Source organism: Vespa velutina, chromosome 16 (genome assembly GCF_912470025.1).
Source record: "Vespa velutina chromosome 16, iVesVel2.1, whole genome shotgun sequence".
NCBI lineage: Eukaryota > Metazoa > Arthropoda > Insecta > Hymenoptera > Vespidae > Vespa > Vespa velutina.
Window position 1 is genome coordinate 2,607,501 of NC_062203.1, and position 12,500 is coordinate 2,620,000.

The window sequence follows — 12,500 nt, forward strand, 5'->3', positions numbered from 1 at the left end:
AAAGGTGGATTCCAATAAAGTAAAAACTTTCTTTCTTTGTGTCACTTTCGTTCGCTACGTACAATAGAAACTCGATTATTCGAAGTAAATGAAATCGAGAGAGCAAAATCCGATTTTTCGGATTACAGAACAGTCAATTTTTCTCATTCGCGGTATCTCCAATCGATTTTACGAAAAGCCAAAGCGGAAGTACATAAAATTGATGGCTCGTTGAAAGTTTTATCTCGCTCTCGTGTTTTGCCATTTTACTATTGATGTTGGCATGTATTTATCCCGTGGAATTTTTTTGTTTTTTTTTTTTTTTTTGTTTCTTTTTTATTTTTTTATTTTTTTTTATTTATTTTTTTATTCCATGCAATCCTCTAATATCAGACATTGTATCTCTCTCTTTTTCTCTCCTTTGTATTTTCATTTTTAACGTTTATTTTATCTTTCTCAAAGCGAATCGAAATCGTTCGTATAAATGTATAACGAGTAAATTTCTTTCCAACGAATTAAAATCTTCATTTAAAATTGATTGTTGACCAGGAGGTAGAGAACGCTCGTATCGTCTGTTGTAAGGTTTTTTTTCTTTTCTTTATTCCTTTTTTTTTTTTTTCTTTTTAAATGGCATCTTGATAAATTCAAAGTCGGTCCAAAATTGTGCCACAACGGAATTTCGGTCCACTCGGACGAAATTTCACGAAAGAGAAACGACAACGTAATTGTGTTTCGTTTGGAGGAAACAAAAAGTTTACTCTGAAAATTCAACCGTTAACGTAAGATGAAAAAAAAAAAACCGTGGTCGAGTAATTCTCCCTTTGGAAAATATATTAACGATCTTATCCTCTTTATCCTTCTTTATTTCTTCAATGCTATAATAAACTCACGAAACATAAATGAATCATTCGTCAGCATAAAGGGTATATAACGAGATGCGGTTTAATCCCACTCGACTTTACAGAGTTTCTCTCTTCATACGTATTCTATTATCTTTTCGTTTTTATAATTAAATTATTAGGATGAACCCATTAACTCATTTGATAAAAAAGAGAAATATATTATATACATTTAATATCTTTTTTTACGTTAAATGAAATTAAATATAACATAGGCATATTTAAAAATATTTATGTATGTGTATATATATATATATATATGAATTCTTATGAATTAAAAAATTTTTTTAATTAATACGAAATTAATATATATATAATTTGTCTAATATAATATTAGCCAAAATATATTAAATTATAATATTGTAAAGACGGATATTTACGTAAATATTAAAATTTTTACTATCCTATTATGACAGTATATATGTATGAGCATTGAATTTACACAATAATATTTTACTTCGTACGATAGAAAAGAAGAGATAAAATAAGACATATAGAAAAGGAAACTCGACAAATTATATCCTCATCGTACACCATTAATGGATTTCAATCGAAAAAGAGAAAATAGAAAAATAAAGGGTAGCATTTGCTCCGTAATAGAAAAGAAATAAATGAATAGAAATATTTTGAGAAAATAAAAAGGGAATAAAGGTGGTAGGTAGAAGGTGGAGTGGGTGGTGGGGATGGGGGAGGGTAGGAAAAAAAATAACCTTCCTCGAAAGGTTGAAAGAAATATCTAAGGAGCACCAATTCGTGCACCATTATCACACTTACGGCAGAAACATAAAATTCTTCCTTGAACGAACAACAGAACGTTGTTGTTTTCTTTATCGCTGTTGGTATACTGCGTCGTAACGTAATTTCATGGAAAATTGGAAAAGGTACGGGAGTTGGGGATAGTGGTGTCGCGTCTGGGAAAAAAAAAGTAATCCCTTTTTACAATCCGTTTTATTTGCGGTCCGCACGAAGAATATAGGCGGAATGAATCTCTTTAGATCGAAGCTCTTTTTCCTTTATATCGATGGCAGCTTTTTCTTTCTGCGATTTTCTATCTCCCCTCTCTCTCTTTCTCTTTCCATCATCTTCCACCCTCTCTCTCTCTCTCTCTCTCTCTCTCTCTATTTCTACCTCTATCTCTATCCATCTCGCTTTTGCTCGATATCGTTTCTGTTAAGAGCTCGTTCAATCCTCAGCTTACGTATCCGTATGTATACACAGTTACACAGTTACACATATACAAATACATACATGAATTCTACGAAAGTAGAAGGAGCAACATCAGTCGAACGATTTACTCTCTGTCTATTTTTCCTCTTTCTTTCGTCTATCGAATCGGCAAAAAAAAGAAAAAGAAAAAAAAGAAAAGAGAGAGAACTCTAGCAATGGAGATAGTCAAAGGAGTGTGACCGAGTTGAAGGGGTGTGTCAACACAGAACCCACGTAGTCGCGATCCGATAACGAAATAGCAGAGTTGAACAGCTGTGAGCAAAGCTAAGTACCTGCCTATGGAAATTTAACGTCGCACTTTGCCGGTGTGTTACATTTGTAATTCATCGAGCCGCCGCGTGTTACGGACAGCTACGAAGTACGCGCCACGTAATGGAATGAATTTATATTGGTTGCTAAGTGTCCCCCAGCTTCCATCTTCATTCTCCCTCTCTCTCTCCTTCTCTCTCTCTCTCTCTCTCTCTCTCTCTCTCTTTCTCTCTTTCTCTCTCTATCTCAATCTCTATCTATCTTTCTCTCTATCTTTTTTTCATTTTACTTCTCTGTCTCTTTTCCCATCAAGCTGATCTCTTTTATCTTTTCTCTCTCTCTCTCTCTCTCTCTCTCTCCCTCCCTCTCTCTCTCTCTTTCTCTCTCTCTCTCTTTTTTTTTTCGCGAATAAACGAACAAACGAGCTAGAAAGCAAGCAAGCAAGTGAGCGAGCGAGCGAGTTCTTTCCGTTACTACTTTTCATTCCCATTTCTCTCGTCGATCCTCTTTTCTCTATTATATCTGTCCCTTTGATTATATTCTCAAGCGGTAGCTAATAATTCTTTCTACGTTAGAATATATGTGTGTCGGAGATGTGCATTGTTCGTCAAAAATATTTTTATCTATTCATCGTTGAAATAATTTTCTTTACTTCGCTTTATGTATATATATATATATGTGTGTGTGTGTGTATATATAATACTTCGGGTATTATTATGTCATATTAACATTAAAGAAAATCCTATATAAAATATATATATATATATATATATATATATTGAATCGATAAATAAGAAAGATTTTCGAATCTCTTCTGTTTCTTTTCTTCTTCTTTTTTTCTTTTGTTTTACTTTTCGTTTTTTTTTCCTTTATTTGAGATCAAAGAATTGTTTAAGTTAATTATTAAATTCGCATGATTCATCATGATATAGATTTAATTGTTCGATCGAATCTATTTAATCGGTCATTAGAATATTGTTCTTTTTTCTCTCTCTCTCTCTCTCTCTCTCTCTCTCTCTCTCTATTTTACGTATAATTTTATGTACATAATAATAATAATAATAATAATAATAATAATAAATTAGAATATTTTTCAATGGCGATCGTTGGAACAAGCTCTTCATTGATAATACAAGACCATAGGCAGGCGGGCACATAAACGTAGTCCTGTGGAAAGGAACGCGTAATAGGACTTGCAAAGATGGAAGAGGAGGATGAGGAATCGGTGGGGTGGGATGGGTGAGGGGGAGGTGGAGGGAGAAGTAGTCCGTCCTTATGTAAATTTGCACATGCTCGCAGTTACCTAGTGATTGTCCACACGTTTGCCCTTACACGATCATGTCTATCCATCCTCCTTCCTTGTGAAATTCTAAAAGATCTCTCCATTTCTATATTGGTGCGCCAACATAGAAAACCGGGGGCTCTCTTTCTCTTCCTCTCAAATTTCTCAAATGTCCCGAATGATCCTACATCGTAACTTTCTACCTTCCACTTTCTACTACGCCCTTCTATCTCTCTCGAGTATCGTATAATCGATACCGTAAGGAGCAAGTAAGAAGAAGAAAAAGAAAAGAGAGAGAGAGAGAGAGAAAGAGAGAGAGAGAGAGAGGAAACGAATCTCCTTTTTTTCCTCTCAAATGTTAGAGAGTGTACTGGCTGGTCCACTGGGAGAAAGACTCTCTCTCTCTCTCTCTCTCTCTCTCTCTCTCTCTCTCTCTCAAGCTATCGTCTTCCTTTTCTTTCTCTTCCTCTTTTAGATAAAGAAGTATAAACGAATTCTCGAGCGAATCGTCATTATTAAGGAAGCGTCGTGTAAATCGAGAGAAGGGACTCCCTTTCGAAGTTCTCCACTACGAAACAACTGAAAAAGAAAGGACTCATCTCGTCGAGATTTAACATCCCGAGGATGCTGCTACGAGGGAAGAAAAATATATCTCTCCTTTACGGATCACTGAGCTAGCCGCATAGTTCTCTCTTCTTCGTTTAAATCGATTCTTCTCGCGGTGGCCCTACGCTCTTATCCTTCTTACTTTTGCTCTCTCTATCTCTCTCTTTCTTTCTCTCTCTCTTTCTCTTCGACCCTCTTCTTCGTTCTCAGGATAGCCAGCCTCGTGAAATCACGTAATTCAACGAGCGAGAAAAATAGAAAGAATAGAAAGGAAAGAGATGTCTTCGTTTCTCTCTCTCTCTCTCTCTCTCTCTCTCTCTCTCTCTCTGTTTCTATCTTTCTCTCTTTTCTTTTCTCTCTTATTCTTTTTCTCTATCTTTCTCTTTTCTTTTCCTAGTGTACGGTAGGAAGTCCACAAATCGGAAAAGTCAGCTTTAAAATAGAGCAGGAAGAAAAACGTGGTAACGGACAAGAGTGAGAGAGAGAAAGAAAGAGAGAGAGAGAAAATAAAGAGAGAGAGAGAGAGAGAGAGAGAGAGAGAGAGAGATATGGAGGAAGAAGAAAAGAAGACGGAAGGAACAAGTCGCAGAGAAGTTGGTAAAGGATACACTGTCGGAAGTAGCTACGACAGAGCGTTTCGATCACTCGAAAAGCTTTCCTCGATGGCTCTCGAACGACCAAAAGATGTGCAATCGAAACGCCTAGTTGTTGGAGAATTCGTACTAGTGTGGAATAAGAGATGGAAAGGGGATTCGTCGTTTTCTATCTTTGGTACAGAGCGTGGCGTGGGGGGGAAAAGGGGGGAAAAAGGACTTTTCCTTCTTGAAGGAGGCGTCGAACGACGTACGAACGTGAATTTCTAGCTGACTTCGTATCACTAGCATTTCTCTTTGGCTTCTTTGACGAGGACATAGAGAAAAGGGTAACGGGGGAGTTTAATTAGTCCTGGATCAAAGCCTCGCTTAATGGAAGCTCAACGATATTGAGCGAACGAATATACAGGTTGAGAAACTAAATATGATCATCTCAAAGAACTTGGAGATTTCATTTTAGGGGGAAAAAAAAAAAGAAAAAAGAAAAGAAAAAGAAAGAAAAAAAAATTTTTTGTAAAAGATAATATCGATTTTAAGAAGACGATTATCAAGTGAATCTGCATTTTAAATTATTCTTCAATTTCACATCGAAGTATTCGTATAATTTTATTATCCTATTTGAATCTTACTGACCTCTCTTTCGTGACGTTTATTTTTTTTTCTTCCGTTCTCTCTCTCGTTTTTTTTTCTTATGATCTTTTCGTCGAAGTAAGCCTTTCTCCTCGGCAAGTATCTGCCAAGCAGCAGTTAAAACTGGCTCGGTTCGCGCATAAAACGCGACCTATCGCCGGCAGGTTGGAAATAATCGGAATAAAGTGATTCTCCGGAATAATGGCGAAAGCGTCCATCGTTTCAATATCCTCCTTTTTTCCCTAAATATAAGCAAGAGTAAAGAAAGAAGAGACAGAGGGAGAATACGAAAGAACGAATGAAAAATAAAGAAATATATAATAGTTTTTATAATTGTTCAACTAATCTGTTACATTATATAATTTTATAGAATTAATTCATCTAATATATTCATATTTATATTATTATATTATATATATTAAGTAGATATATATTAATTTATATAATCTACATAAACAAAATATATACATATAATTATAAATTGTAAATATAACTATATATATAATATAAATATATACACGTGTACGTAATACAAAAAAACGATGTAAAGTGCAATTGCATCTACATTTGCAACTCCACTGTACTTTCGAAATTTGCAAGCATTTGACATTGAAATTACATCGAGGGGATCATGAAATGACGTTGATGTGACCTTCACATTACACTTGACCTTAAAATTATCCCGAGGAGACTTTGAAAATGACCTTGACATTGCATTCGACCGTGGAAGTGACCTTGACATGGCATTTGACCTTGAAATGACCTTGTTCGACATTAAACAGCAAGGTTTGGCCTACAATTGACCTTGACATTGCACATGACCTTGGGTTGACCTTGAGAAAAACATTTAGGTCCCTTGTAGTGACCTTTAATGACATTGCAGTGATCTTGAAATGACCTTGGAGTGTCGCAAACGAAGACGCAACTCAGACAAAACCTCTCAGGTTGCGTCAGGGTTGCGACAGGGTTTGGGTGAATTTGTAATACGCATATGCGCAATCCCGACCAATCCCCATTCTCCTCAGCATGTTAGTATTAAGAATCGGGAGGTTTTTTAGTCGGTAGGCGATCCGATCCTGAGTGTATGTTCAGGCGGGTCGAATCCGACACTACCCTGAGTACCGGTCTCAGGGTGCCTTTTGAAGGTTTTTCCTCCTGACGAAACAAAAAAAAAAAAAAAAAAGTTTGCTTCAGGGTTGCGTCAACAAGCCATTCAAATTCTGAACATACTTGTTTGATCTATAATGAATTATTAGTTCTATTATGAACCTTAAAAAATCTATCCTCTCTAAAACTTCAGACGCAACTGCCTAGAAAACCAGACGCAACCTCCCAGATAAAACAGACGAAACCGCTTGGAAAAACAGACGCAACCGCCTAGAAAACCAGACGCCACCACCACCAGACCAAACCAGACGCCACCACCAGACCAAACCAGACGCAACCACCCAGACAAAACCAGACGCAACCGCCCAGACAAAACTAGACGCAACCGCCCAGACAAAACCAGACGCAACCGCCCAGACAAAACCAGACGCAACCGCCCAGACAAAACCAGACGCAACCGCCCAGACAAAACCAGACGCAACCGCCCAGACAAAACCAGACGCAACCGGGTTTTGTCTGGGCGGTTGCGTCTGGTTTTGTCTGGGCGGTTGCGTCTGGTTTTGTCTGGGCGGTTGCGTCTGGTTTTCTAGGCGGTTGCTTCAACAAACCATTTAGATTCTGAACATTCTTATTAGATCTATAAAGAGTTATTAGTTCCTTTATCTACCTTAAAAAATCTATCCCCTCTAAAACTTCAGACGCAACCGCCCAGACAAGACCAGACGCAACCACCCAGACAAAACCAGACGCAACCGCCCAGACAAAACCCGGTTGCGTCTGGTTTTGTCTGGGCGGTTGCGTCTGGTTTTGTCTGGGCGGTTGCGTCTGGTTTTGTCTGGGCGGTTGCGTCTGGTTTTGTCTGGGCGGTTGCGTCTGGTTTTGTCTGGGCGGTTGCTTCAACAAACGATTTAGATTCTGAACATTCTTATTAGATCTATAATGAGTTATTAGTTCTTTTATCTACCTTAAAAAATCTATCCCCTCTAAAACTTCAGACGCAACCGCCCAGACAAAACCAGACGCAACCGCCCAGACAAAACCCGGTTGCGTCTGGTTTTGTCTGGGCGGTTGCGTCTGGTTTTGTCTGGGCGGTTGCGTCTGGTTTTGTCTGGGTGGTTGCGTCTGGTTTTGTCTGGGTGGTTGCGTCTGGTTTTGTCTGGTGGTGGCGTCTGGTTTTCTAGGCGGTTGCGTCTGTTTTTCCAAGCGGTTGCGTCTGTTTTATCTGGGAGGTTGCGCCTGGTTTTCTAGGCAGTTGCGTCTGAAGTTTTTGAGAGGATAGATTTTTTAAGGTTCATAAAAGAACTAATAACTCATTATAGATCAGACAATTATGTTCAGAATTTGACTGGCTTGTTGACGTAACCCTGGCGCAGCCGCCTAGAAAACCTGACGCAACCGCTCAGACAAAACCAGACGCCGCCGGGTTTATATATAATATATATTATATATAAATATATAATATATAAAATAATGAGAAGAAAATATATAAAGGAGAGGTTGCCGACACACGGTGAAATCATATTGTGTAGCATTCAGGTCAACAATATATATATATATATATATATATATATCCTCCCTCTCCTTCAATGGGCTATAATGGAACACCGAATAAGTAGAAATACAAAGAGTGAGAGAGAGAGAGAGAGAAAGAAAGAAAAATAAAACTGCCAAGGTTTTATTTTACCACGTCATTCGTCATGTATTTGTAGAATCAACTTGGATTAGTCCTCACCGATCCCCTCCCACTTCAAGTTTCCAATCCCACCTTTATAATCGAAATTATACAAGGACTCCCTGCATCATCATCTTCGATGGTGGCACATGCCAATACGAACATGGTCGTCCTTACCTCGAGTAAGTGCTGCCTACATCCGCTCGGTTATTGTTAATGTGGCAAATTACTCAGCGAATTTCATCCTCTATCTCTCTCCCTCCCTCCCCCTCCTCTCTCTCTCTCTCTCTCTCTCTCTCTCTCTCTCTCTCTGTCGGTCTCTGTCTCGAGAAGGGTTGTAAATTTACAAGGGAAATGAGAGAGAGATGGATAGGGCTGATAGAGATAAATGTATAGGCAGCTTTATGAAGAGGAAACAGAGATGGATAGATAGGGTTATACAGATAGATAGTTAGACAGGCAGAAAGTGGGGAAGATAGAGAGAGAGAGAGAGAGAGAGAGAGAGAGAGAGAAGCGTCTTAGAGTCCAAAGACGAGTCCGGAAAGAGGATCCGCTCTGGTGCCCATCTCGCATAGTTCTCATACATTCGCATCAAACCGTCTCCCAAGCAGTTTCTCATCGCTCAAACGATGACAAGTGATGCTGACTGATGTTCATCGCCTAAGCGCGCCTAGAAACGGCAAGCGAATCACCTTCTTCTGTATTTGTACTTTTACTACATTTACTTCGGCTTCTTTTTTCTTTCTTTCTTTCTTTCTTTCTTTCTTTTTTCTTCCTTCTTTTTTTTTGTCGAATAAAAACCATTCCGGAGATTATTTCTTGTTCTTTTGAATTAAATAATTCTTTTTATGGACGAACAAAACGGATTACTCGAAAAGATCGAAAAGATGGTAATATATATATATATACATATATATATATATATATGTATGTAATAATCACGATTTATAAATTTAAAAAATATTAACATTAAAAAAAGAAAGAAAAATGAAAAGCCTCTCTTATTTGTCAAATGCTTTTATCTTTAGATTATAAAAAGATTTAGTATTAAATTCAATTGTCATTTATTTTTAATAACGTAGAAAGATTTTTCTCTATCCGTTTATTGTCGTATTTACAGAATATATATATATATACACACACTCACACATATATATATACTATACACACATAATAAACACAGTTTGTACATCAATAAAATGAAAAGTTATTACCTGTATATCTATATGTTATATGTAGAAATATCAAGTCAATAGTTATGAAAAATAATAAAAATGAAAGCATGAAAATAATATTAGTCAAAGGTTATTAATTTTTAATAAAGAAAAAAAAGAAAATATTAAAACAAAAATTTCTCTCTCTCTCTCTCTCTCTCTCTCTCTCTCTCTCTGTCGTTATTATCGTACTCTTGTACAAAATTGAAAGGTTATTTATAAAAGTTGATAAAATCGAAAAGAATTATTTGATGATTTTTCATAAGTTATTGAAATATCATATCAATAATTATCAATTCTTAATAACGAAGGATAAAATATAAAAGTAATATCTGATCGAACGTAATTAATTTTTAATAAACAAAGATAACACACAAAGAAGTATTATTTTAATCGAACGTTATTGATTTTTGATAACGAAGAAGAAAAAAGTATATATTTAAAAATAATTTCTCTATTGATGATTATTATTATGTATCATCGTATTCTTATGTAATATAATAAAAAATTGTTTATAAAATTTTATAAAAACGAAATGAAAAAAATATGAAAAAAAGAGACTTAACTTTTGACATATATACACACACATACACACACACACACACACACACACACACACACATATATATATATATATATATATATATATATAAATATATAAAATATTTCGATTAGTTGATCGCCTTTAAGTCCGATCGGCTCGTAGAACGTTAGTATATATATCGAGGTAGATGTCGGCAGTAGTGCGGAAGCAGGAAAGCGTTTCGTCCAATAGCTCGCATTAAATACGTCCGCATGCACACGTAATTCCATCTCTGGCCGCGTGTGCGTGTCGTTTCAGCCACGTATCGCTTACGAAATTACATTTCCAATAATCCGAGGAACGGTATTCGATCGTGGAACACGTTGCTTCGCGTAAAAGCCTGCTTTATTCGTTCTGAGTTTCCCTTAAAGCTTTCCTCCCCCCTTTCTCGCTCTCTCTCTCTCTCTCTCTCTCTCTCTCTCTCTTTCTTTCTCTCTCTTTCTCTCTCTCTCTCTTTTTCTCTTCCTTTTCCCTTACATTTCCAATGTACCACTCATTCTGATACTTCGATTTGAAGTATTTCAAATCTTTTCCCAAATTTATCTGTTCGTTATTAACATTTATTGATATTAAATGCGTACGTATTTTGTACTTGTTTATTCCATCTCCTCCTGCCTCTCCCCTATCCTCCTCCCTGACTCAAATTTCGACCTATTAGAATCGTCATTGACAAATTATTAGAGTAAATGAGATATTTCATGATTATCTCGTTACGAGTCTCATTAGAAAATTGAAATCCTTTTAGTTTTGTTAATTGAGATGATTTCGATTCGATGAATGTGCGATCTATGAAATTTATTTCGTTCGTCAAAATTGAACAGAAAGAAAAGTAATTTGTAAATCGTTAAAGTTAAAAGTAGGAAGGTTCTTTTTTCTTTTTTTTTTTTTTTTTGAAACATGAAAAACGAGTTTTATCCGGGAAAAAGTTAAATCCTCGTGATGATTTAATACAGTTCCCTTTTGTTTTTTTCTTTCATCGATTAATACTCGATTAATATAATATTTTTTCGTATGGTTCAAAAATCAATAACAATTTTTGTTAGAAAATCGAATAGATAATTTATATAAATAACGAAATTCATTGGGAAAGCAATGAGGGAAGCAAATATTCGTACATAAAAATGTCAAACACGATTCTCAATTTGCGATTAATGGTGGCCAAGCTGGATATATCCTTTTATTTGTTACACGGTGCACAGAGCAGCCGTTAAAACGGATTATTTAACGCATGGTATAACCATGAAACCGAGCCGCTTACGGCGGCTTCGACCATTGCCACGTTATAACGTTTTCGCACGATGTTGTCTGCCAATTATGGTAATCGATGTTTAACGCTTATAACCATTGCAAAAGCCAGACATCGTGCCGCTAAATTCTACGACTTTAGCCAATTTTGTTAATTGTAAGACGTACGACTTTTGGGAATTACGAATGACCACTTATTATACGTTTCTCATTTTGATTAAAGTAAAATCTTCATAGTTTTTGAAATTAATTGGAGCGTAATATTTTCAGATAATCGAACTGGTCTCGCTTTAACTCCAGGGATCTTCATATACATACATACATTACATATTTCATGTTGTAATATTCACTAATTAACTAATCATATATATATATATATATATTTCATTTTAGATTGATTAAGATCAGTAGAGAGAGAGAGAGAGAGAGAGAGAGAGAGAGAGAGAGAGAGAGAGAGAGAGAGAAAGAGAAAGAGATAATTAGATTAATATAAGATTAATAAAATATGATACAAAATAGAATGAATTATTTTTTAAGAAAAATCGTATCTTTTATGAAGGATCATTTTTTCAGTTAAATGATTTTGTGTAAGACAGTCGAGATTTTATCTCTTTATCTCTCTTCTTTCTTTTTTCTTTTCCTTTTCTTTTCTTTCTTTCTCCCTTCCCCCCCCCCTCCCCCGCTCCCCTAAAGATATGATCATATTTCTGTCTTTAGAATTTCTATTTTAAAAAAAACTGATATCTGACTTGAAAGCATGGATTTATAAATGGAATACGTAACGTTATTTTTGTCTGACGAAAAAGAGAATCAAGATGTTCGTTGCTATAATAATAATCAATCTTCGTAATCGTCCGAAATGGAAAACGTCACTCAGCCATTTGTATGTTGGCAATGAACAGTGGCTTGGTTTCAGAAACCTGAAAACGGTTTCTCGTTGGACGCGTTAAGGGAATAACGTCCGATTCTGCTTACGACATCAGCACGATTTAACGAATGCATCAGAAGTTTACTGCCGACGAAGCGTTCAGAACCGATATCGATCTCGATTTTAACTCTGTGGGATATTACAATGATCGTTCGAAGTAGCTAACGTATACATACTTCGCCGATTCACCACGACTCTGATAAATCTCTATGAGATCTTGGCAATTTTGCGTTTCATTTGATGAAAGAACTTTTCGATCTTTCTTCATCGAAAAAACTCACTAGAG